Source organism: Protopterus annectens, chromosome 4.part1 (assembly GCF_019279795.1).
Source record: "Protopterus annectens isolate FY-2018-M chromosome 4.part1, PAN1.0, whole genome shotgun sequence".
Classification (NCBI taxonomy): Eukaryota; Metazoa; Chordata; order Ceratodontiformes; family Protopteridae; genus Protopterus; species Protopterus annectens.
The window spans coordinates 255,016,049-255,040,682 of NC_056734.1; positions in this window are offsets into that span (position 1 = coordinate 255,016,049).

The following is a 24,634-nucleotide window of genomic DNA, read 5'->3' on the forward strand; positions in this document are numbered from 1 at the left end:
GAAGGTCTCTCCAAACACCATTATATTGGGTGACTTCAACTACCCAAATATAGACTGGGAACATTACTCTAGCTCCAACACCCTAGCCCAAAGGTTCCTAGAATTTATAAACTCAAATGCTATGGAACAACTTGTTACCACTCCCACAAGAGGGGAAAACATACTGGACCTGATCTCACCAACATGGGGACACTGTGCTCCAGACCAGAAGTGTATCCCTCACTGGTAAGATCAGACCATAAACTAATCTCACTGGATATTCACATCCCAACCCCACCCCCTGCCCAGAAAACCACAGTGAAAAACTTCTCTAAAGCAAATTTCACACACCTCAAAACCGAGGCGAAATCCTTCAAAGCCCCGGGCCTGTGGAAAATACGGCCCAGACCGCAGAATCCTTTATAAACGCATTCTATGAACACCTTCAGGAATGCATGGATCATGCAATCCCAAATAAAACCAAGACCCAATCCTCCAAAGGCAGGCGTCCTGTCTGGTGGACCCCAGCCATAAACAAACTATACAATAGAAGGAGGAAGCTACTACATGATAGAGCAAAATCCCAAAAGGGAAGGCATCTCTGATCAGTATTAGCAAAAACTACAGGCACTCATAAAATCGTCTAAGGCCAGCTTCGAGAGAAAAATTGCACAGGACACTAAGGATAATCACAAGGCTTTCTTTAGTTATGTTAGGAACCTGGGTGGGAATTCCCAGATATGCTCAGAATTAGTCCAAAATGACAAAAATACACCGAGCCCACAGACATTGCCAACATCCTAGCTGACAGGTTCAGTGCAAACTTCTCCCCCTCTCCCCACCAAAGGGCAAATATCTATCCCAACAGAGTGCTGCCCCTGACATCTCAGATGCTCAGGTAAGAGCCGCCTCTCCAAAGCAAAAACACAGCATCAATGGGACCAGATGGTGTCCCGGGCTGCGTCCTACATGAACTCCAAGAAGAGCTAAACCCAAACATAAAACTACTGTTCAACCTTAGCCTTACTACAGGATATGTACCCAAAGAGTGGCGTACAGCAACAGTGGTCCCTCTCCACAAAGGTGGTGCCTCAACAGATCCTGGAAACTATCGCCCCATAAGCCTGACTAGCTTGGTCTGCAAAGCTATGGAAAGGATCATCATGGACCTCATAAATAAAGATATTGGGGACCTACAGACACTGGATCTTACACAGTTTGGCTTTGTTAAGGGCAGATCCTGCCTCTTAAACCTGGTCGATTTCTTTGAAACAGTCACCAAGGCCATTGACGAGGGGAAGGTGGTCCACACAGCCTTCCTGGACCTCGCAAAAGCCTTCGATACAATACCCCACTCGGGCATTATAGATAAGCTCACCAGCTTAAATATAAACCCCTATGTCACTAGATGGGTTGCAAACTGGCTCAAGGACAGAACCCACATGGTTAGAATTGCTGGAGCCATGTCAGACTCCAAACCAGTTACAAGTGGCGTCCCACAAGGCTCAGTCCTGGGACCTCTCTTGTTCGGTATATATTTCTCGGCATTACAGGCCAACATGGAAGGACTGTGGCTGACCAAGTTCGCAGATGACTGCAAACTGGGCGCCATAATCAACTCTCCAGCCGACACAAGCATCGTCCAAAAGGGCCTCATAGAAACAGACAACTGGTGCCAGAGCCATGGCCTCAAGCTAAACGCCAAAAAGTGTATAGTCATCCCCTTTGGCAAAAACAAAGTGCCCACAAATTACCACATAGGTGGTAATCCATTAAGTACAGAAGAAGTCATTAGGGACCTGGGGACCCAAGTTGCTAGCAATCTCTCATTTGACAACCACGTGGCCAAAGTGGTTAGAAAAACATTTTATATAGCCCACCTAATCATAAAGGGATTCACATCTAGATCAGGGGAGGTCATTGTACCTCTTTACTCATCCCTCATCAGGCCCATAATTGAGTACAATGCCCCTTTTGGGATGTACCTTACCAGACACCTGCAGCAACTGGAAAGACCCCAAAAGTACCTCACCAAGAGGATCAAAGGGCTCAAACAGATGCCATATGCTGCCCGGTTAAAGAAACTCCAGCTCTACTCAGTGGCATACCGCCTGCTCAGAGGCGATCTGTGCCTGTTGTATAAAGCCATGTCCAACCCGGAATTAATGGACATGCTGCACCTCAGAAAATCCAAATCCCATCGAGCTACGCGCTCGAGAGACTTGAACCTCAGCATTGAAATAAATAGGACATGCTGGAGGGACAGATTCATAACCCAGAGGCTCCCTTCACTCTGGAATAAAATCCCAGTCCAGGTTAGGCAGAGTCCCACATTGACTCTCTTCAAGAGGAATCTTGATGAGTGGATGGGAGATCGTAGGTTTACCCCGGCTATCACTTCTGTGTCACTGTTAGACAGAGGCACAGTATACTAACCTCAAAAAAAGGCATAGCAAAATTAATTTAAAATGGGTGGCGAAAGCCAAGCACACTCTGGCTAGGCTTATAAATGCCCTAGGGCAGATAGCCTAGTACGAACCTATGAACCTATGAACCTATGAACATTAATTTTAATTAGCGAGGCAGACGTCTGGTGTTTTTTTGCTAGCCTGCTTAACATTTCAGCAGTGTCTCAGAGCTAAGCTGAGTAGGCTCATCTGTAAAGTATTGTATATGGTCTGTCATCATTCTCTCAGCTTTATTTATACTAACTTGGACAAAAGCACCCTCTACCAAAACAATCACAAGTATTACTCCTACAAGAGTCAGATGCCTGAATATCCACCCCTTACAGCTGGATCACGGTTAACATAAAGAGAGAAAGAAAAAAAAAGCAATAATGATAGATTCATAAATTGTCTGCAGTGTATGTAGCTATTCTTTCTATACATTAGCTTAGTTTGTATCTGCCAGTATATTGTAGTCTTAGTTTGGGTGGCAGCATGCAGACTACCCAGGACGCTACAGCTACAGTCTCCTCCCGAACCCCTAAACAGTTGGTTTCTTCTTCTGATTCCTTAAGATTATTTAAAGATATATTTAACTAGAACTCCTGCTGCAATTACAAAGGTCTATGTAGCTCTTTAAAGCAGTGGTATGTAATAGTTTAGCTACTGCTGTTTAATCTTTTGGCACTGATCAGCAGCTTTCTGGATGTCTGATTGTTTTATTTCTGCCACCTGGTCCACCTTGTGGTTCTACCCACTCAGTTCACTCTCAGTCTACTCAGGCTCACTTAGCTCCCCTACCCTACCCTACCCTTAATTCCTACCCTCCCAATATTCCTACACTTATACTTAATTGCCACACCCACACCTACCACCACACCAGTCACTTTACCCTAGACCTCTTATTGTATGTCCTGCTTCTTAACCCCACCACTTCTAAACCCACCACTCATAACAATCTGCAAAACTATACTATACCATACATCTTCTCTACCTAAGACTCCCAAACACATCTCCTCTCATATTACTCTGTGGCATCATCTTATCTACCCTTTAGTCATAATAAAGCATTTCTCAATATTATAACAATCAAACCTCATTACAAAAATGCCTCAAGCAGCTACCCTTGTATTATTCCTTTTCACTTCCTATTTCATTTTCTTTTTGTTCAGCTCACAACTCTTAACCCTATCACTATTCCCCCCAAACCTACAACTGTTACATCCTTTCTATCACCCCACTCAAACAGCTACTCTAATATATCCTCCAACTTCTTTCCTATACACACACACAAACACACACACACACACACACACACACACACACACACACACACACACACACACACACACACACACACACACACCAACACACACACTGTTCTTTCCCAAACTAAAAAAATTCTACCCACAGCAATCCATATACTCTTCAACAACACGTACCTCATTAGATTTAGAAAACACAATCTCACATATATACACCCAGATTCTCAAAAATAGCTCTTAATGGTGATATCCAACCCAATCCAGGACTCATTTCAGCTAACCTGAATGCTCAACCCAACTCCTCCAAATCCCTAAGCATAAACTGCACTGAACCTTTGAGGTATGCTGAACAAAATCACAGACTTTCATGCCTGGATATCCCATAATCAATCAGACATTATTGCTGCCACAGAAACTTGGCTCAAACTACACATAAAATACTCAAAATTCCTCCCTCCAGGTTTCAACACCTCAAGACTGGATGGATAGCACAGAAAAGGAGGTGGAGTGGCACCCCTTTATCCTATTTGCTACTACATATCCTCTTTTTATAATAGCATTCCCCAATTCTCCACTGCTGAAATCCTCATCTCATTCCTAAAAATAAATCTTCCAAAAAAATATGCACTGTAGTTCTTTACATTCCCTCAGGCAATAATATTCTCATTCCAGAAGCCATCCTTCCCTGTGTCGCTAGTACAATCAAGAATGAAACTATCATACTGGGCAATGTAAATATCTTCTGCTCAAACTTTCCATCCTCTAATATTAACTTATTCAACTTACTCAGTTAATTACATCTCCTACCAAATTTAATAAAGGCAACATGGAAGGCTCTATCCTAATTTGAATACTGGTTAGTGACCCAACAATATCTCCTCAGCAGGCACCCTTCCAAATACTCTGAGTGATCATCTCCGAGCCTTTGTGCTCAGGACATCACCCTCCCTTCAAAAAGAACATCACTGTCAACAAACACAAGATTTAGCTAACAATGAACCTCAAATATTCATCAACTTACAGAAACACATTAACTGGAATATCTTAAAAAACATTTCTGTAGATGAAGCAGCCAACTAGTTTAATAGTATATTTCTAGAAACCCTAAATAAACTTATCCCCCATATGAAAAGGCTAAAATTCAATCAACCCCCTTGGCTAACCAAATCAACAAAACAGTTATTGTAAAATAGAGATAATATCTGGAAATAATGGCAAAAAACAAAAACCCAGCCAACCTACAGAGTTACAGGCAAGTCTGCAATTATGTTAAAAAACATGTAACCAAAGATAAAAAAGAATACTATCTAAAATGTTTTTCTAATAATAGGTATAACCTCAAAAAATTCTGAACAGCCATTTCCTCTCTTCTAATCTCTGACACACAAACCAGACCCACCCCATTTCCTAATAAAAGTCAACTAGATATACTCAATCTCTTCAATGCCCATTTTATCAGCACTATATTTAACATCACAACCAACTTCTCCCAACACCACTCAGACTCAAACCTTCATTCCACACAATGTGCCAAATAAACAATATGCTGAGTCTCACATGTAGTAGATACCTTAAAATTGTATGCTCTCTTCTGATCTGGATGTTCAAAATGTGAGCTAGTATCTATATACTTACAGAAAGAGCACTTGCCACATGGTATAGTCCCTTCAACTTCACTGACCCTATTCTTCATTTTTGGGTAGCATAACTGTCTTTTCAATGATTTACTATTTTTTAATAAAAAACATAGGTTCTGTATCTATCAGGTCCCTAATATCTTTACCTGTTTTCAAGATGCCCCAGTGCTTCGTAACAATATTCATATAAGTATGTACATTGCTAGAATAATAAAAAGGTACTCTTAGCTTACTATTATTATAATTGTCGTTAACGTTCACCTCTTCTTTATTATACTTCCTAAAAAAGTACAGCTTTGGAATCCCTTAATTTATTTACTTTATTCACACTAGCTTCTATCACTTGTTCATTATATCCCGTTTCCTTCAGTTCAGCACTAACTGTCTCTACCTGATGAAGAAAATCTTCATCATGTACATTCAGTCTGGAGGCCCTGTAGATTTGATTTTTCATAACATTTTTAAATATATAGGGTGGATCCATGCTATCATTCAAAAGAAGATGGTTAACATGACAGGTCTTCCTATGATGTTTAGTAAAAATCATACCCTTTTCATCTATTTCTATACTCATGTCCAAGAAGTCTATATTTGTCATAGAAAAGATGTAAGTAAAACGTAAAAATGATGTACTGCTATAAATGTACTGCACGACTGCTTTAAACCTTTCAATTGTTCCCTTCCACAAAATAAAAAGGTCATCTGCAAACCTTCTAAAAATATATATATTCTCTAGGAACATTCCAGAAAGCACAATCTCACTCTCTCACATGGCCATTACAGCATTGGCATAGCTATTAGAGCATGAGGTGCCCGTAGGTACGTCATTGCATTGCCAAAAGAGCTCTTGTCCAAACAAGAACACATTGTTCTCCAAAACAATTTAGAGTAATTTAGTTATCTGTTCTACTTTCCTGTCATCAACCTGAAACATATCTCTAAGAAATTTACTTTTCCAGGAAAAAAATAGTAAATCATTGAAAAGACAGTTATGCTACCTAAAAATAAAGAATAGGGTCAGTGAAGTTGAAGGGACTATACCATGTGGCAAATGCTCTTTTTATAAGTATATAGATACTAGCTCACATTTTGAACATCCAGATCAGAAGAGAACATACAATTTTAAGGTCTCTGCTACATGTGAGAGTCAGCATATTGTTTATTTGGCACATTGTGTGGAGTGCCGAAAATTTTATGTAGGGAAGACCGATAGGTCTCTTAAAGAGAGAATACGTGACCATATCTATTCTGTTAGTAAAAAGAATAAAGTAAATACATAGGCTAAACATATCATGAGTAGTGATGAAAAACATACATTTACAATTTTGGCCATAGGAAGGACTTTTGAAAATATTAGCGGTGGTTATTTATGTAATGCCACCAAGGAGTTAGAAACCAAGTGGATAGTGAGGTTGAGAGCCAACACTGGCCATGGGCTTAAAGAATATGTCCCAATATGACCTAAACTGAAGTCTGGACCTCTTTTTGGGTAGTGTATGGTTAGTTATAAGCTTTATGTAAGCGATTTTATTATAAGTGAATTATGTTAGCTAATGTGCTGATATGTGAAAGTTTGTTATGTGTATTTTAGAAATATAAATGTCTGATGATGATTTTAGTCACTGATAGCTTTAAATGTGAGTGATACCTTAATTGGTGTATCATGTGACTTGAGATGTATGTATAAGAAGGGGGAATGGTTTTAATTGATTTGTAAAGACATCTGAAGAAGTGGGGTTTACCTACGAAAGCGCTTGTGTTTTATTAAACGTTTTGATACTGGAACCTGAAGTCATCTCTGAGTCCTGCTTTTTTATTTGGATTGTTGGATTTGTTTTATATACAGGACTCGGTTACTCAGGAGCATCGTTGGCTGTTTTGTGCTTTCTGTGGAAACAGTTGTGAACTTTACAGGCTGGGTGGCCCTCTTCAATACTGGGGTTGCCATATTGAAGTATCTTCATGCGGCTTGTGCTCTATTGCCACTTCACTAGATGAAAGTGATTTCCTAATCAGATCTTGCATTGATAGCTGTTATTGCAAAAATACTAATGCTAGGTGTGGACAGATGAAGGGTTAATTTTTTTTTTTTTTTTTGTAAATGTGTCAATAGAATGGCTACATATTTAAATGTCTGTGTACTCCATTTTTATAATACAAAGATCACACACGTATGAACTCTTCCTGCTTCTGTGTTACCAAGAACAAGATGTCAGGTACTAGTCTCACTTTCTGGCCCAGTGTTAACGAGTTTTTTTCTCCTATTTTGCTTTTTGCAGGAGGCTTTCTTTATCCATGAAGTTCAGCAGCCTGAATATGACATGTCTTGGGGGCTGTGATTCATGCAGCCTTGAAATCCAAGCTCTATGCAATTTTTCAACACTGATATAAGTCTATATCTGATGTATTTGGCAGCGTTCTTTCCAACAATCACATAAATTGTCCCCCTCTGATTCTTCCCACTGGCTAATGAATGGTAGTTGATTTTTACGTGCCAAGTTTCCAGCCCTGATGCACAGCCTTCAACAAAGGTACGCCCATTCACGCATATCTCCACGCAAAAGACGCTCTAGCTGAGAATCGAACCGGATAGCATCTTACTGTGAGGTGACAACGCTACCGCGGCACCACCACCGAGGGTTACTATCATTCAATAATGTGAAACATTACAGTTTCGTACTTCTTTTTGTTAGAAAATGCATATTGGCATGAAATCTGTTGTTCTATTAGCTTTTAAATGAATTAGAATAATATTTACGATTGTTAATAATTTTGGGTATTTGTCCTCCCTCCATTAGTTTTTATTTTTATTCACCTTAAGAGAGCTATGCACCTGGGATAAAATAGATGTGGCAGTCATACCATATCTTTGATACATCAGGCTTTGCACAGTTTAAAGGTGCAAATCTTTTTTTTTTTTTTTTTTACTTTTTAGGCTTCACACTGGTCGCAAGTCCTACTTTGCCACCCACTTATTTACCCGCATTCCCATGGCTAGTTGCACACATCACCCAAGTGGTGGGACTTCCATGATTAGCACTGGAAATTTGGCCTCACTCTTATGAAATCTGTTGCTAGGAAGAAAAGTGGAGAAGAGAGATGTCTTGCACCTCTCATTCCATGGCTTCTACATACTGATCAAAGCCCTTGCTCTGTTGTAGTACCATTTTAGACAGAATCTGGCTAAAGGACATCCCAAAATAGCAGACATCAATGTAACCATTTCTAGCTGTATATCAAACAATATTTGGGTATTTTTTCAATGGCAGACATCTTAACAACAAAACTGCTTGTTCTTAAGTTTCTGCTGTAATTTGAACACATAAATGGTTGTGTAGTTACTGAGACTTGGTTTCCATTTAAAGTTAACTCTTCTTCCTTACCCGGGTTTTGCCCATAACTTATATTCATGTTTGATGGAAACTGTGATGACATTTCCATTTTTGTCAAGAAACACGTCACCTCTAGACAAATCTCCAGAAACCCGCAAATTGGTCTTGTTGAAGTTTAGCTTACAACAAATAACTAAAACCATCTAATTATAACCTATTCTGTGACCATTTATAACCAGATAAGATTTCTAAATGTACTTGAGGAACAATCTTACCAAAAAATGCCTTTATTATTGTATGATTCAGCTACCCCTCAATAAGCTGGAGAACCTATGCCTATAAAATTGAATATGGACAGAGATTCTTACACTTAATAAATAAAATTAAAATCCCCGGAGTAGATCGTTAGCAAACTGATATAGGATATAATATTCTTGACCTGGTCCTAACTAAATAGCTACTATGTATGCCAACCTTCTAGTTTTTCCATCACTGGTTAAGTCTGCTCATAAACTTATAACTTTCTCTTTCAACATCTATGGTCGATTACTCTGATCTAAAAGATTTCAGATGGGTACACTTCCTCCAACTCCAACAAGCGATAAAATTCACATATAACATCACCAAACCCAGCACTGACAGAGCTGCTATATATACAACAGAGTTCTATTTGCATATAGATACGTGTCTAGGTCTGGTCATCCCTACTAGAGACAAATATAATTGGAATTTCAAGAAAAAAAAAAACACTGTGGTGGTCCACCAGTTTAAACAAAATAAATGTTATATGAAGAGGAGAAAAAATTCTTAAAATATTACATCAGATTAGGGTTGCCACCTTTTCAAATGCCCAAAGAGGGACATTTTTGATACAAACATCAGATTTTGCAGGGTGAAATATACCCATGGCCAGTACAAAGGAAAGAACTTCACTTTTTTGCCTAAATAAAAGCTTATTCTTGTAGCATGTTAGTTGCTTATTCTGTTTCTTATAACATTTAGGTGTTTCAGATACAGAATAACTGTTTTATGCAACTATTACATAAAATATAGGAAATAAATTTGTCCTAAAACCTCAGGACATTTGCCATTTTTACAATTTTTTTGCAGGACACAACTGCTGAAAGAGGGACTGTCCCTCAAAAAGTGGGACAGGTGGTAACCCTACATCAGATCTGAAATTTATAATTCATCATACTAAGGATTGCAGCATCAAAAGCATCAGCGATAAACTAAAACCTACTATCAAGGCTAGTATGGCAAATTATGAACTTGAGTTACCTTCTGAAGCCAAGTATAATTACAACTCTTTTAGTTATATTAGAAAGCTAAGAAATCATACCGAGCATGTTCTGAACTTATCCAAAATGTCATCGCACACTCATACTCAGCAGTCATAGCACATATACTACCAGACAAATTCAGTGCAAACTTTACCCCTGAAACAAGTATCTTAAGTTTGCTAGTTGCTGAACACCTTACACTACTTAACATATCAGAGGAACACATGCTGAAAGTGGTCACTAAGGTAAAAATATTACCTCCACAAAGCAAGATAATAATTTACCAAGATACCTAACAAATAGAGACAAAAATGCCCTTGTGAACCCCATCTTAAAGTGTTTAACCTAAGCTGAGCTACAGGATTTTTCCTCAAAGTATGGAGTACTGCAGCAGTGATGCCCCTATACAAGGGAAGCCCAACCATGGACCCAGTAAACTACAGGCCCATTAGCCTGACTATTGCATTTTGCAAATCCACAGAATGCATCACATCTGACCTCACAAACACTAAAACCAAAAAACTTATCAGGCTAGATGCACATCGGTTTGGCTTTGTTAAATGGAGATAAGGCCTACTTAGTTTAGTTAACTTCTTCCAGAATATTGAACAGGCTGTCAGGAAAGGTCATCCTGTTCACCCAGCTTATTTGGATATGACCAGTGAATTCAACTGTGTTTTTGCTGAATGGTATGATGACACATTTTTGGCATTTAGCTTGATGTCATGACTTTGGTGCCAGTTATAAAAGTCTCAAAACCTAGAATTGGACAAGGGACCTTAAAATCTTCAGTCTAGTGCTCTCCCAACTGAGCTACTTCAGGTGATGTATACTGTTTGTAAATGTGAACTTGTTAATACAGTTTGATTACTCATATAAATGTAAATCTGCCTATGTCACAAGTGATAATTCAGTAAAGGTGTTTAAAAAAAAACAAAACTGTTTTTGTGTGTATGAGTGCGGCATTTTATTTTAGGTGCAGTTGTAATGCAAAATCAGGGATCAAGGCAGATAAAGGATCATTTTAGCCATGCGGAGAACTCCATCCTCATGGCAGCCCTTAGGACATAACAGCAAATGTTGGTTTGTTAAAATGGGACACTAACTCAACTGAGAGGGCAAAGACTTAGAATCAAGTGGTTATGGAAATACATGGTGGATGGAACCACACTATAGCACAATGCAAGAATAGGGCAAATGATATGGTAGTGCATGCAAGAGCCAAGGCAAGGCAAAATGCAACTGCCCATACCAGTGCTGGGGTGCACCTCCTACTCTTATCCCTTTAACACTAGCTGAGAAATAACTCCTCTCCCTTCAAGGGGATAACTTAAACAGAAGATGGTGGGACTGGAATAATCAGAGTTGGTGTGGACACTGTTCATTACCAATGTCCACAATAGGAACACATATCGGCTCAGGAAAGTTGGTTTAAAAAAACAGTAACATAGTTATGCAGAAAATGAAATGCTGGCATGGAATGATTGCATCCAACATATGCCAGTTACTGTTAACAAGTGAAGCCTCCACCTCTACAGATAATGATAATAAAGGTAGTGTGTGTGGTAAGTGTAATCCACAGCTCTTTACTCAGCATACAGCGGTCTATGCTACTTCTTTATTAGTAAAGAATTTGTTTCATTTTTATAGGGCCAACAACAGGAAACAGTTCCACAATACCAACACATTTAGAGGACAGCAGCAGAATGGCTGCTGGTGATAATAATGATGACAACATAGCCTGAGGGAAGTGGCACATAGTCCCCAAGTTTAACGGCAGGATCACACACCCCACAACATCTTAGTAACTCTGCAGGAAGTGACACTGCATCACAAAGTCAAGTACATGCTGACATTACACTTACACTTGTACAGGTAAAAGAGCATGCACCTCTACACCAGCATCTCCAAACTCAGATGAACACTTTCAGGATGATGACAGAAATTCAGAGATACCAGAGTCCACAGTAACACCTTTACAAAGTGGTGCCAGGTGCAAGAACTTTTCACAGCTACTCCAAGAAACATCTAAAGCATCGGCTGCCCAGCAACAAATGTGCTGTGTCATTATTAGTGCTTACAGCCTTGTCACAGAGTTAGCTAGAAATGGTCAGAGTCTTCCAGGATGTACCTGAGGATTTCCAGCTCTACATGGAAATGGCAGAGTAAGGATAATGCCATCATAATCACACTGATGTGTAGCATGGCAGCACACCAAGCATCAGTGGCCACCTCCATTTTTACATGTAGTTAGGACTTTCCAGAGTAAAGTAGGAGTCAGTCTTGGAAGGGGAAGAGGAAGCTTCCTGTCCAGACATGTGGGGGTAGCTCACGTAAGAATAAAAATGCTTCTCAGGAAAGTACTATAATTACTAGGGGACTACAAACAACATATTTCATGCAGACCACATCAACATTCACCTACATCTAGCCAAACCTCTCATTTGAAACCTTGACTCTGTAGCATTGTCAGGCCAGTGTCTGTAAGATCACCCGCATCAAGTAGATCATGACAATGGACCAACTTGCCATCCAATCCACATGACAGTCCCTTTACAAAATCACTTGCATCATCACCTTCCATATCTTTAGAAGATGTGTATGACAGAGTTGACCTGGACCTATTGTGATTTAAGTGTGACATTTATCTTACTTACAATGTGAACTTCACACAGAAGTGTCATTGTTTAACTCAAAGGGAAATAAGTTATTAAATAATGTAAAAAAAAAGAAAACATGTCCACTTAGGACACTTTTTAACTGCATACATCTCATTCCTGTAATTGTATTTTTTAATACTTAATGGAAGGACAGAAAAATTGAATGTTGTAACACTAGATTGCAATGCTTGTAACCATTAATTGTTTATGCATTATGATTGTTACAACTTCCAAGTACCTACAACTTAAAGGTAGTAATACACAAGAATTCAGAGAAACACTAATAAAAATGAACAAAGATTAAAATGAGTATCCTGTCATGTAAACAGACACAAGTGTTACTTCACCCTCATTGCTGTGGAAATTATGATATTTTTGTCTCGGAGGACACAGATTATTATGTATGAGAAAATTAAATAATCTGATCTGCAGTACCTTAACAAGGAATATTAACTTACTTGAAATATGTAATATTTAAAACTGAGGAAACTTAATATAAAAAATAATGTGATACATTTTTATTAAATTGCAAGGTATAGAACTCATGTTGAATACAGACATAGCACTTGTTATTAATTGTACTACTTGAGGACATTCTGAATGTGCATACTTAGGAGCCCCACCTCAGTAGAATGTACTGTGCAAAACAGTTCAAAATAGGATTATTTCTTATATGGTGACTTACAGCATTAATGAACAGGAGTCAGTCAATACTCAGGTGTGACCATTACAACCAATATTATAAGTACTTGTTATGATATAAAAATAAAAATATTTAAAGATGAAAGGTAATGTCTGAAGAACAGTGATGGTATACCATGCACCACTCAGCATAGCCAACTTATATCACTGTATGCATCAACTATACTCTATGTGTTTTTACAAGAAATGAAACACTACCCTAAATGTCATGGTCCATAGTTCTGGACTATTCAGCACCTCTTTACATGCGCAGCCATATGCCATGTCTGACCCTACTGCATGGCGTGCCTTACTACTGCTGCCAGTTGATAATCATTACTTATATTTGGAGCAGAACTGGGAACTGCAGTGACAGCATGTGTGACTTCACCACCAGACTAGCACATGATCATGTTATATAGAATACGACATGCAGTAAACATCCTGCATGCTGTAAACTGGTCATATTAAAAGGCACCCTAGACTCATCCAACCATCTGAATCTGGACTGCAACATTCCAAACACCTTCTCAATGATAACGTGTCTGGTATACAGAGCTGTGTTATAACTGTCTTCAGAAGCTCCACTTAAATTCTGCACTGATGTCATGAACCATGGCTCCAGCAGATCTCCAGCATCACCTGAAAGGAGAGAAAAAAATGAGAAAAGGAGGGAGGCAAAACAAAGAAAAAGTGATTTAGTAGTCAACAATGCATTTTGCTGTAAATACCTACATAAATAAACAAAAAAGAAAGAAACAAAAAATATTTTTCCACTTACCAACAAGATGATTACTAAGTATCCTACTATTCAAGAAGCTGCAGTAAAGTGAGTTCGTGTGCCAGATATAGGGATTGTGTTCACTGCCACGATGTTGGGCAGAAACATTGGTGATGCACCCTCATGCATTACACACTATCTGACAGTTAATGGAATGGTAGCTCCTTCCTATTGTAGTACTTCTCCATTTGTTGACCTATTTGCAACATGGGTGCAATCTGTTGCATAGAGTACCCCAGGAAAACATGCTACCCCATAAAAGGCACACACAGTCTGATTTCAGTCTTGAGGTGACACAAGGAAATAGATAAACAGATCCACATGTGCCAAGAGTATATCCAATAAATACCAAAGTATCCTTAAAGCAGAAGCCTGTGAAAAGTGTGATGAGCCTCCAGTCTGTCTCTGAAAAGTCCCATTGACAAATACAGTGAGGGCTATACATACCTTTGTATCCACCAGGATAGGAAGGCCACGCATCCCAGCCGTGACCCTTACAATATCCTTGTACACTCTAAATTTGTTAAGAATCTCCTGATTATCAACATTATAGCGAGTAATTATCTGTCTTCAATTACTCTGGGCACAGTCAGTTTTGACTTAGCCAAGACAAGCAGCTCATACCAGGAAATGGCAAGAATAACAGCAAGGGACAGCATCATCACAGCAGTCTGTACTGAGGGACTCTATATGCAATAATGTTCTGCGCAGTATCACATACATGTGCAGCCTGGCACACTTGCTTCTATCCCACCCCCAGGTATATGTAGATCACTACTTGTTGTATGCAGTGTAGGAACTGTGTCAGCTCATCTGGGGGAGTCAATGATGTGCCACCACTGGTGAAATCCCTTGACCACTCATACCAGCATATCTTGTTGGCTGCATGAAAGATCATGTCAGAGCACCATCAGGAACAGGCCTCCTGGGATCTACTGTGATCTCCCACAGCATTGATCATTTTGGTAAGGTCAGTCCACAATTCATTCTTCCAAACAGTATTCCCTGCCCATCCAAGAAGTCTATGTCTATGCTGGCACAGACCATCAATTATAATTTCATTCTCTTGTAGCTAAAAATTGTCACTGCAAGGTCTGCTGTCTGGAAGACAGTTATATGCACATGGTTAGATTCGAAAGGGGGCCCACATATATGGATATGATTATGTCAACAGCATTGGTCATCGACCTTCTCTGCATTCATAATGTCTTCAATATATAAAATAGTCCTTGTTCTGTATAATAGTGTGACATATAAAACAACATATGTGATTTGAAAACAATGCCTGAATATGTAACACATGCAACAACATCATCATTTGTGATATCTGTAGAGGTTGTTTGCGGGATTTGAACCCATTAAAGTGGAATGCCAATCAAAACCTCATTGTGCCACATGATCAGTGCAATCTGAATGCACTTAACATTAGCATACCCATCATAACATATGTGCAACCCAATAGTGTTGTTTGGCTGTCAGACACAACCTTAGTTTGTGAGACACATACTAATAATGACATGTACTGTCAATGAATGGTATGCAACACAAGGCTATACAGAAAGCATATGGAAAACAAGCAGCCATAGTGACATGAATTATGTATGAATAGCTACATATCAACACAGTCAACAGTTAGCAGTCAATGCCATCCCCAACTAATATGCATAAGATGAAATTCAGTAACAACTACTATATTACTATTATCAGAATTTATGTGTAGAGTAGAGATTTTTCAACTTACGGAAACTGTTGGATAGCCTCATTATCGATAAGCATACCACTGTCAGTACAAAGTAACCAGAAATAAACATGGGTATATTTTATTGTAGCACTATTTGTAGTACATGTATTACTAAGCATCAATGAATATCCGTAGCATAATCAACAAACATGCAATGTATGGATACTCTAGGGACACATCAGTTTCCGTAAGTATGCTACAGAATGTACAGGGTCACTAGCAATATATACAGGTGTTGTGTCAGTGCGTCTTAAGGTACTATTCACATTGGCTCTTTACATTTATCTGTACAACTGCATATGTGAAATTACTGCTTGGTAGTGATGCAGATATACCCACCTGTATTTGGTATTGCAGACAAATTTTCCTAATCGCATCAATGTAAGCATGCACAAATTGCACAAATACATTTTTAAGGAGTAATAATACCATGAGTCTATAAGGAGGGGAAATATTTCCCACTGCATCAATTCCAGCAGATGCCACATAGCGAACCTAACAACCACAAGGGTCTTTATAAGCCTAGCGGTGCACCCCAACCTAATTTTGTCCCTGAGTACATCGAGTATCTATTAGCAAGGGTTTCTCATCCAACGGTCAATGTTTCATTTGAATAGGGTCAGGCATGAAAACTGCTTCACATGGCTGGGGAGCCTATTCCATAACACAGGAATCCTTTGTGTCACATAACTGTCTCTCCAGCATGTTCTATTTATGTCACAAGTGAAGTTCAAATCCTATGATCTGGTGTTTGTAGTGCTGTTTGTTTTGCAGATGTGCAAAAGATTAATCAGGGCTGGATCTGAAGATGCCTTATAAGCCGGGCAGAGATTGGCTCTCAGGAGCCTTTAGAATACTGAATTCAGAGACAGGGTATTCATGCCGTTAATTCTTCTGGTGAGGAACCTTTGTGGGCATTCCAACTGTTGCAAGTGTCTGGTTAGGTACATGCCAAGGAGGCATTATATTCAGCAATGGGTCTGATAAGGGCTGAGTAGAGTGGTACTACAACTTCCTTGGACTTGGATGCTATACCCTTATGTATAATTTGGGCTACACAGAAAGATTTTCTTACTACCTTTGCTACATGTTCATTGAAGGCCAGATTACTGTCTACATATGTTCCCAGATCCCTGACTACTGGATCAACTCTTAGGGGTGTTTTATCAATGGAGTAATTAATTTGGATAGGCAATTTTCCAAAGGGAATTATAATGCATTTCATGATGTTGAGATTTAATCCATGGTTTTGGCACCAGTCATTTGTCTGTATTAGACCTTCTTACAAGATGCTTATGTCATGGGGGGGGGGCACTATAATAGCTCCCAATTTACAGTTATCTGTGAACTTGGTGAGGCAAAGGCCTTTGACATTATCATTGACTTCCATGAAGTAGATGCCAAACAGGAGTGGGCCCAGCATGGAGCCCTGAGATACTCCACTGGTGATCTGTCTCTAGTTGGAGGTAGTCCCACCAATTCTGACTTCTTGAGTCCTATCAGTGAGCCAGCCAGCAATCCAGCAAGTTATGTTGGGACATATGCCCAGTTCAGAGAATTTATCAACAATGCCTGAGTGTTGTATTGTATTGAATGCCTTGATCAGGCCAGGGTATGTAGTATGCACTGTTTTACTCCCATCCATTGACTTGGTGACCTTCTCAAAGAAACCAACCAGGTTAAGTAGGTTCAACCTTCCCTTAACAAAGCCAAACTGGGAAGAGTCCAATGTATGTAAGTTGCCATTGTTCTTGTCAATCATTTCCATGATAGCTTGCATATTGGATTTGTTAGACTGATGAATCTGTAATTCCCAGGATCAGTTGATGGTCCTTCTTTATGAAGACGGATGGGGTTGCGGTCCTCAATTTACTTGGTACATAACCTGTTTTGAGGCTGTAGTCGAAGAATACCTAAAGTGGTCCTGATAGGTCATGTTTTAGACTATTCAGGAGACAGGATGTTGTTGGGGCCTGCTGAGGCAGTGATTTTGGCCATAGCAAATGCCACCAGAACCTGGTACCTGCTAATAGCTGGGGGAGTATGCTAGTAGGGTTTTCACAGGAAGAAGCCAGGGAGAGTGAGAAGTGAATTATGAGATTAATTTATTGGCCAGTATACATCTCCCTCAGCAGTAAATTAGTGCCATTAACCACCAGTTCAGCACACTGCTGTGTGTTACCATTAAGATTCCAGACATAGCTGAAGAAGGCCTTGTGATTGTGCTTAGCCTGAGAGGCTATCCTGACCTCATAGTTGGCCTTGATAGACTTAATTTATCTTCTTAGCTCCTTATTTAGTAGAATCAGTGAGCTCTGTTCTTCATTGAAGTTGCTCTTTCTAATTTTGGCCAGGAGTTTTTCTTTTGTTATATACCCTGTTTAGGTCAGGATTCTACCAGCGGGATTTGTTTTTGGTGCTTGTTTTGGGCTTACATGTAGTAGGTATAGCAGCTTCTAGGCAGCCATTTATATGTTTGTACAGGCTTTCTGTGAATAATTCTGTACAGGTATTTGTGGTCTTGAGGTTAGGGGGAGCCTTGAAGTTTGACAAACTGTCACTTAATAGTATGTGGCTTGCCTTAGAATAGCTCCTAACTTTTACAGGTTTAGTTGGGTTTTCTAAGATGATTTTCATTTCAAAGGAGATAACTCTGTGTTCCAACCTCAGTAGTAAAGACGCGACATGAGGGGGGGGGGGTGCAACACTCTCTCAGCTGATGAGTACTAGATCCAATATATCCTCTGGTTGGAGTGTGCACTGTCTGGTCCAGAGTGTTCATGTTAATAAAGTCCATGAAGCATTATGTCTGTGAGTTTGAGGCAGTGCATTTTTTCCAGTACATAGGCTAAAGTCACTCACAAATAGGGAATTGTGTTGCATTGTGAGTGCCTCTAATAGGTGTAAGTAAGAGTTATGAAACACTCAGTGCATAGATGGTGGCCTATTACTATCTAAGATGTGGTAATGGACCTTATCTAAGGTGATCTACACATGGAAGATCTCCATGGCATCATCCTATTTGACTAACCTGAAGGTATATTTTTTGCTAACATAGACAGAGTCACCTATACCTTTATTCACTGTCTGTGCTGTTGTTGTTCTAAATATGTGAAAAGCACTGCAATCTTGCACTACTGAAATACTTTCTAAGGCTTTAAACCAAGTCTCTCTAAAGGCACACATGTCTACATTCTCCATAGTGAAGAGGGCTTACAGGTTGTGGTGTTTTGTTTAGGCTTCAATCATTTAGAAGTAACACCTTAAGGTTGCTCTGAGTCTTTTTTGCTATGTTGGTAGTTTTGTTATTTTGCCATTTCCTAAAAGGCTCTAAGGGGTGGATAAAGTTTTAGCCAATATCTGAAGGCCTAGGGGAGACAGATGTAGTCCATCCTTGGCAAAGCATCATGGTTTGTTAACCATGCCACTCCATGCCGATAGATATTTGATTCCCCTGATGTGACACCAGGGTCTAAGCTAATTATTAAAATCAATCTTGGTGAAGGTAGGTGCTGCTCAATACATTCATCATTCGTATCTTTGACACATATTCAGAAAAATCTATGATGTCTCTTTTCTTATAGTCCAGATCATTTACATCCACTTGGACTATGACAGAATCATATTGATAACATGGGGTGCACCGACTTGAGTGTGTGCATGAAATTGTGGATCCTGGTTCCAGTTAGTCAACTAACAGTTATCTTTTTCTTGTCTAACCTGTTGAGTGGATCATCTGTATGTCATACAATGAAGTCCTCAATGACAAGACCATTATGTAAAGTGTTTGCTTGTCATATGGGTTTCATTCTTTGGGGACCATTGGGTGTAGGTTTATATGTGGTGTTTGGTGTTGCTTTTGGTGTGTGGATTAATAATTGCTGAGGAAAGGTGTTCCTTTAGACAGCTTAGGAGGTCTTTGAGCTTTGGGAAGGTTTCTTTTAAGTGCCATGGCATAAGAAGATCTATCTGTCTGATAAGTGGTATGCGTAAGGGATGTATTGCGTGCGTTCTTCACAACCTTGTCTGTAACTAAGATTTTTGCCTCCAAGGAGGCTTTGGAGCTGCCAGTAAGTCAATTATACCTGAAAGTTAAACCAGCTATGTGCACAGAGCTTTTAAGTCCCATTTGCACCATACATAATTAATGAGGTTCATGAACATTCAAGGTTTTGAAATACCATTTGTACACATCCATGTAGATTCTCAAAATTCAGCACATTAACCAATAGTTCAGGTTAACAAGAAGGTGCTCCTCACAAGTACCCAATAGGTATCATTAAAGGGGACCCTGTGTAGCACATACCCATTACACTGCAAGGATCTGATACCCTCCAATATGCACCAGTTTTAAAATATGATTTTGATACATTTACAGATCAGACCATGTCTTCCTATGAACCGGGTGGGACCTCAGTGAGCAATTTTTATAAATTTATTATCTGAATATCATCATTGACATGGCTACTGTGAGGAGGCTTCATTGTGTCTGGGTACCAAATTGGAGTAATTAGAGTACAAAGAAGACCACCCTGATGATGACCATCTACACTGGAGTTGGGCACAGTAAACAAGACTGTGGAACTTTGCTATGTTAGACATCTGGAACCGGATTGAGAGGGAGCACCAACATTGCACTGACACTTACCTGACTGGAATGCAGGTTCAGCAATGTTACAATGACCTTCATCAGTGGGGCACTGAGGATCTTCACTGGAAGGTCTCTGATGCATGGACACAGCTAGTGTCATGATCCCCAGTGTATCTGTACATTCCTATAGAAGTCACACACACATATAGCTGTGACCTGTATGCCATAAATATTACATTTAAACTCGTTATTTAGCTGTTCTGACACTTAGCCCATCTGGTTAATCACTAAGACTGTTTTCTCCCTAAGTATGGAGTCAAGTCCCTTGATGGTTATTTCTTTAATATTGGTTTTGATTTACAGACCATTGAACATAAGATCCATTTGTTTTCCAACTTATACAGCACATCATTTTACACAGCCAGCATGGCCATGTTTCACTGATGCCTATAGCACCTAGGCCACAGATGATTATGAATTTCTCTTTTATCTGTATTACTCCAAGACGATCACACAGTATACTTCTGTATGTGTGAATACTGGCTTATACAGACTGCAGTTAGTCAACTCTGCTTTAGAAAAAGCACATTATTGTTTAATGCCTGTTTGTTGCACAGATTAGTGTAAGACCACTGCAGATCAGCATATCTAGTAGATGTGCATTGTAGATATTAATGTTATCTGGCTGTTACATGTCTTGAGTATGTGTTGAACATGAATGCCTATAGCATTTATGTATCAGATTGGTGCATATTCCTCCCTTATCTGTGGGATTATGGAAACACAAATCCAACAGTAGTCTGTTAGGAGGGTAGATACTGTGCTGTGTATTACCTCAACCTGTTTAGCAAGAGGCCATCGTAGATATATCATGGGTAAATGTGGGTTCAAATCCCTGTATGAGATAGCCTTCATTAAATTTTAATCTGTCTGTGTCAATGTATTGAAAATGCTTGTAGAGATACCTGCTTGTTCATGTTTATAGTTAGTTTGTAGATGCTTATGCCTACAGTATTTATTTGAGAGATTACTATGAATATTTTCATTATCCATAATTTTTCTGGCAACAGCAGTTGTGTTACTATAGCTTTATGTGTAAGGCTTTGATCATAGAGTGATACTTCACCCATGCACTTGGAACATATTTCTCAAACCAATTAGGGCTACATCTCAGCATAATCAGAATAATCAGGGACTAATTCAGAATTAATCAATGACAATCAAGAACACATTTTCTATGTTACTGTTATTAATGTATGACAGTAACAGTAAACCGGAATGTGAAATATTATACAATTATCAAAGTTAAGGTATTGTATATCTCTGTCATTATTTATTAAGTGCAGTTCTCCACCCTTCTCCTAGGGTTATTTGGAAGGAGTGAGAAAGATAGATATACCCTTTGACTCTAAGGGCCAGATTCCATAAAGTTCGCGGAATCTGGTGCATTTCACTGATAGTGCAAAAGTGTTGTTGTTGTTGTGTCTTTCGGCTTTTCCCGGTTAGGGGTCGCCACAGCGGAACTCCGGTCCGCTAATGATTGGCAGTAAATTTTTACGTGCCGAGTTGCCAGCTCTGATGCACAACCTTCAATGAAGGTACGCCCATTCACGCATGTCTCCACGCAGAAGATGTTCTAGCTGAGAATCGAACTGGACAGCAACTTACTGTGAGGTGACAATGCTACCTCAGCACCACCACCACAGTATCAGTGCAAAAGCTGAAGATAACCCTGTAATATGCAAAAATGCCTCAATGAACTTACAATATCTTAACGCATAACCATACCTGTCAACTGTCGAGATTGTCCCAGAATGTCCAGATTTTTGCCTCTTATTTTTCATCTGTTCCTCATAAAACAGGTGTTTTTCTGGCAAATTATTTAGGATTGAAGTCACTAAATAATAGTATATCATGACAGTCATTTGATTTTCAGACTTCATATCCTTCAGAAAATATATAATAATGTAAAATCTGTTATCCTAGCAGCTTTGTAAGTTTATAGGATCAATATTTAAAAGCTGTCCCTATTTTTGTGCCTTTGTCCCCTATTATTCTGGCATTGTCAAGATTTCTTACTCTGAGATGGTGAAAGGTATGCGAATGTGATGCCCCTTCTCTGGGCCCATAATCAAGGAGCCTCAGTCTTCACCACTGACAATGGTGAGGGACATTTACCTGGAACAAAAATAGATACACACAGTATTTCCAGATGCACCTCTCTGCATGAAGCACAATTTCCCTTAAGAGTACACAGGGAACACACTCCCATCCCGAGGCTGTGTTTCTGTCTCTCTCACTTGGCCCCAAATAGGACTCCACAAAGCCCACAGCTGTAGAGCCGAGGCCTCAGCCGAGTGTTCAAAGCCAAGTCCTCCACCCCCTCTTTGTGAAACCAGTGCCCTGTTTCCCTGATCCAAGAAGCTGACACATACACTCTTTGAGACTTGATTTTCACACACACACACACACACACACACACACACACACACACACACACACACACACACACACACACACACACACACACACACACACACACACACACACGCACACACACACACACACCTGGGAAAGTCTGTCACAGATTTACCAGCTTTGACTCCTCTGTCCAGACTATAAGGTAGACACTGCCACCAGAACACTCTAAAGCCAGCTAATCTAAGGGTCTTACAAGGGTACCCAAGTATACTGAGTAGAATTAATATTAATACAAATGTTAGAATTTGACCAATGCAGCAAGGCTTTCAGAAGTGGCCACATAAATATAAGTACTCTCAAATATTAACATATTCTCTAAAAGACCAGCCACAATGAAAAGTTTAAATATATTTAATATTAAATAATAAAAGAAAATTAAAATATTAAATATCTATTTATAATAAACACCAGAGTTTCAGCCACAGGAAATATTAAAATTAACACCAATGGAAAGATTCACACAGACACAGAAAACAATACTTAACTAATCTCACTATATTGTCCTGACTGATCTAAAGATATACTGTCCCTAGTTCACTTACTAGAGCAAGGCAAGCTGACATGGGTGAGTTGTCCTTATTTGTCAAGTTTTACAAACAGACTACCCTGAGGCATCTGTCTCATATAGTATTAAAAACTTGATTTCAGTACTGGATTACAGAATGACATCACATATATCTGATCATCTGACTTTTGGTTCCCACACTACCTCCTTTACTAGAAACTAAACCAGAACCTAGCAAATATTTGTCATAATAGGCACACGTAGAGCTTTGTTAAGATGTGTTATAGCATCTGGAAGCAATACAACCATTTGAAAAACTTTCACCTTTCAATGGTAACTATTAGTTCACCCTAAGGACAATACAGTAGGATTCCTAGTCCTAGATTTTACAAACATTTTGTCTCTGGCTGCAACCAGAACTGTAAGATGCAATCTTTATGGCCTAAACCAGGTAATTTAAGTTCAAATTATTTTTCAAAGTTAGCTGGACTGAGATTAACATCTTCGCTTCCAGTATCCTCTGTTACAATATATTAATTTCAACAGTTACAACACAGTCTGACATACAAGTATATTTCTTTTTGACAAGCAGGACCCACTGTTAGTGCATTTTTAACACAAGCAGCTTTAGAAATACATTTTTCAACACAAGCATCTGTACAAATCAGCTTGATATACAAATGACATATAATTCTTTCCAAGCTATGCTGGCATATGTTACACATCCACTGCCCTAATTCTCCTGGCATAGCTGGCAATACCTCACATCATCACAGTGCATAACAGAGTTGAGAAGCAGCATCGGCAGTTACAGCCACTCCATAAGTCATGAAAAGTATCTCATAAAGCTTGATGTAGATTAAAAAAGTTATGCAAATTAAACTAACCCAATGTGAGCTGCATAACATAAGTAATGCATATCTTCAGCAATTTTCTCAGTAATGAGAGAAGCATAGAAGCAAATACAGATATCTCTGCAAATCATTTAGTAATAAAATATACTTGCTAGCACTTATGGATTCTGAAGGACTCCATAAAATTTCTTATAAAAAAAAATTAATAAAGGTGAAGGGCAGTCATGGTAACATTACCACCACTAACAATAGCTAACAATGGGTGTGGGACATGTGAGGGGAGCACTGGTAATGCACACCCAAGGAAGTAGGGAGAAAGGAAAGAAGAGGCGGGGTATGAGTGAAGAAGAAGAACACAAGAAGTATGTTGGAATAGCAAAATCTGAGGGAGTGTCCA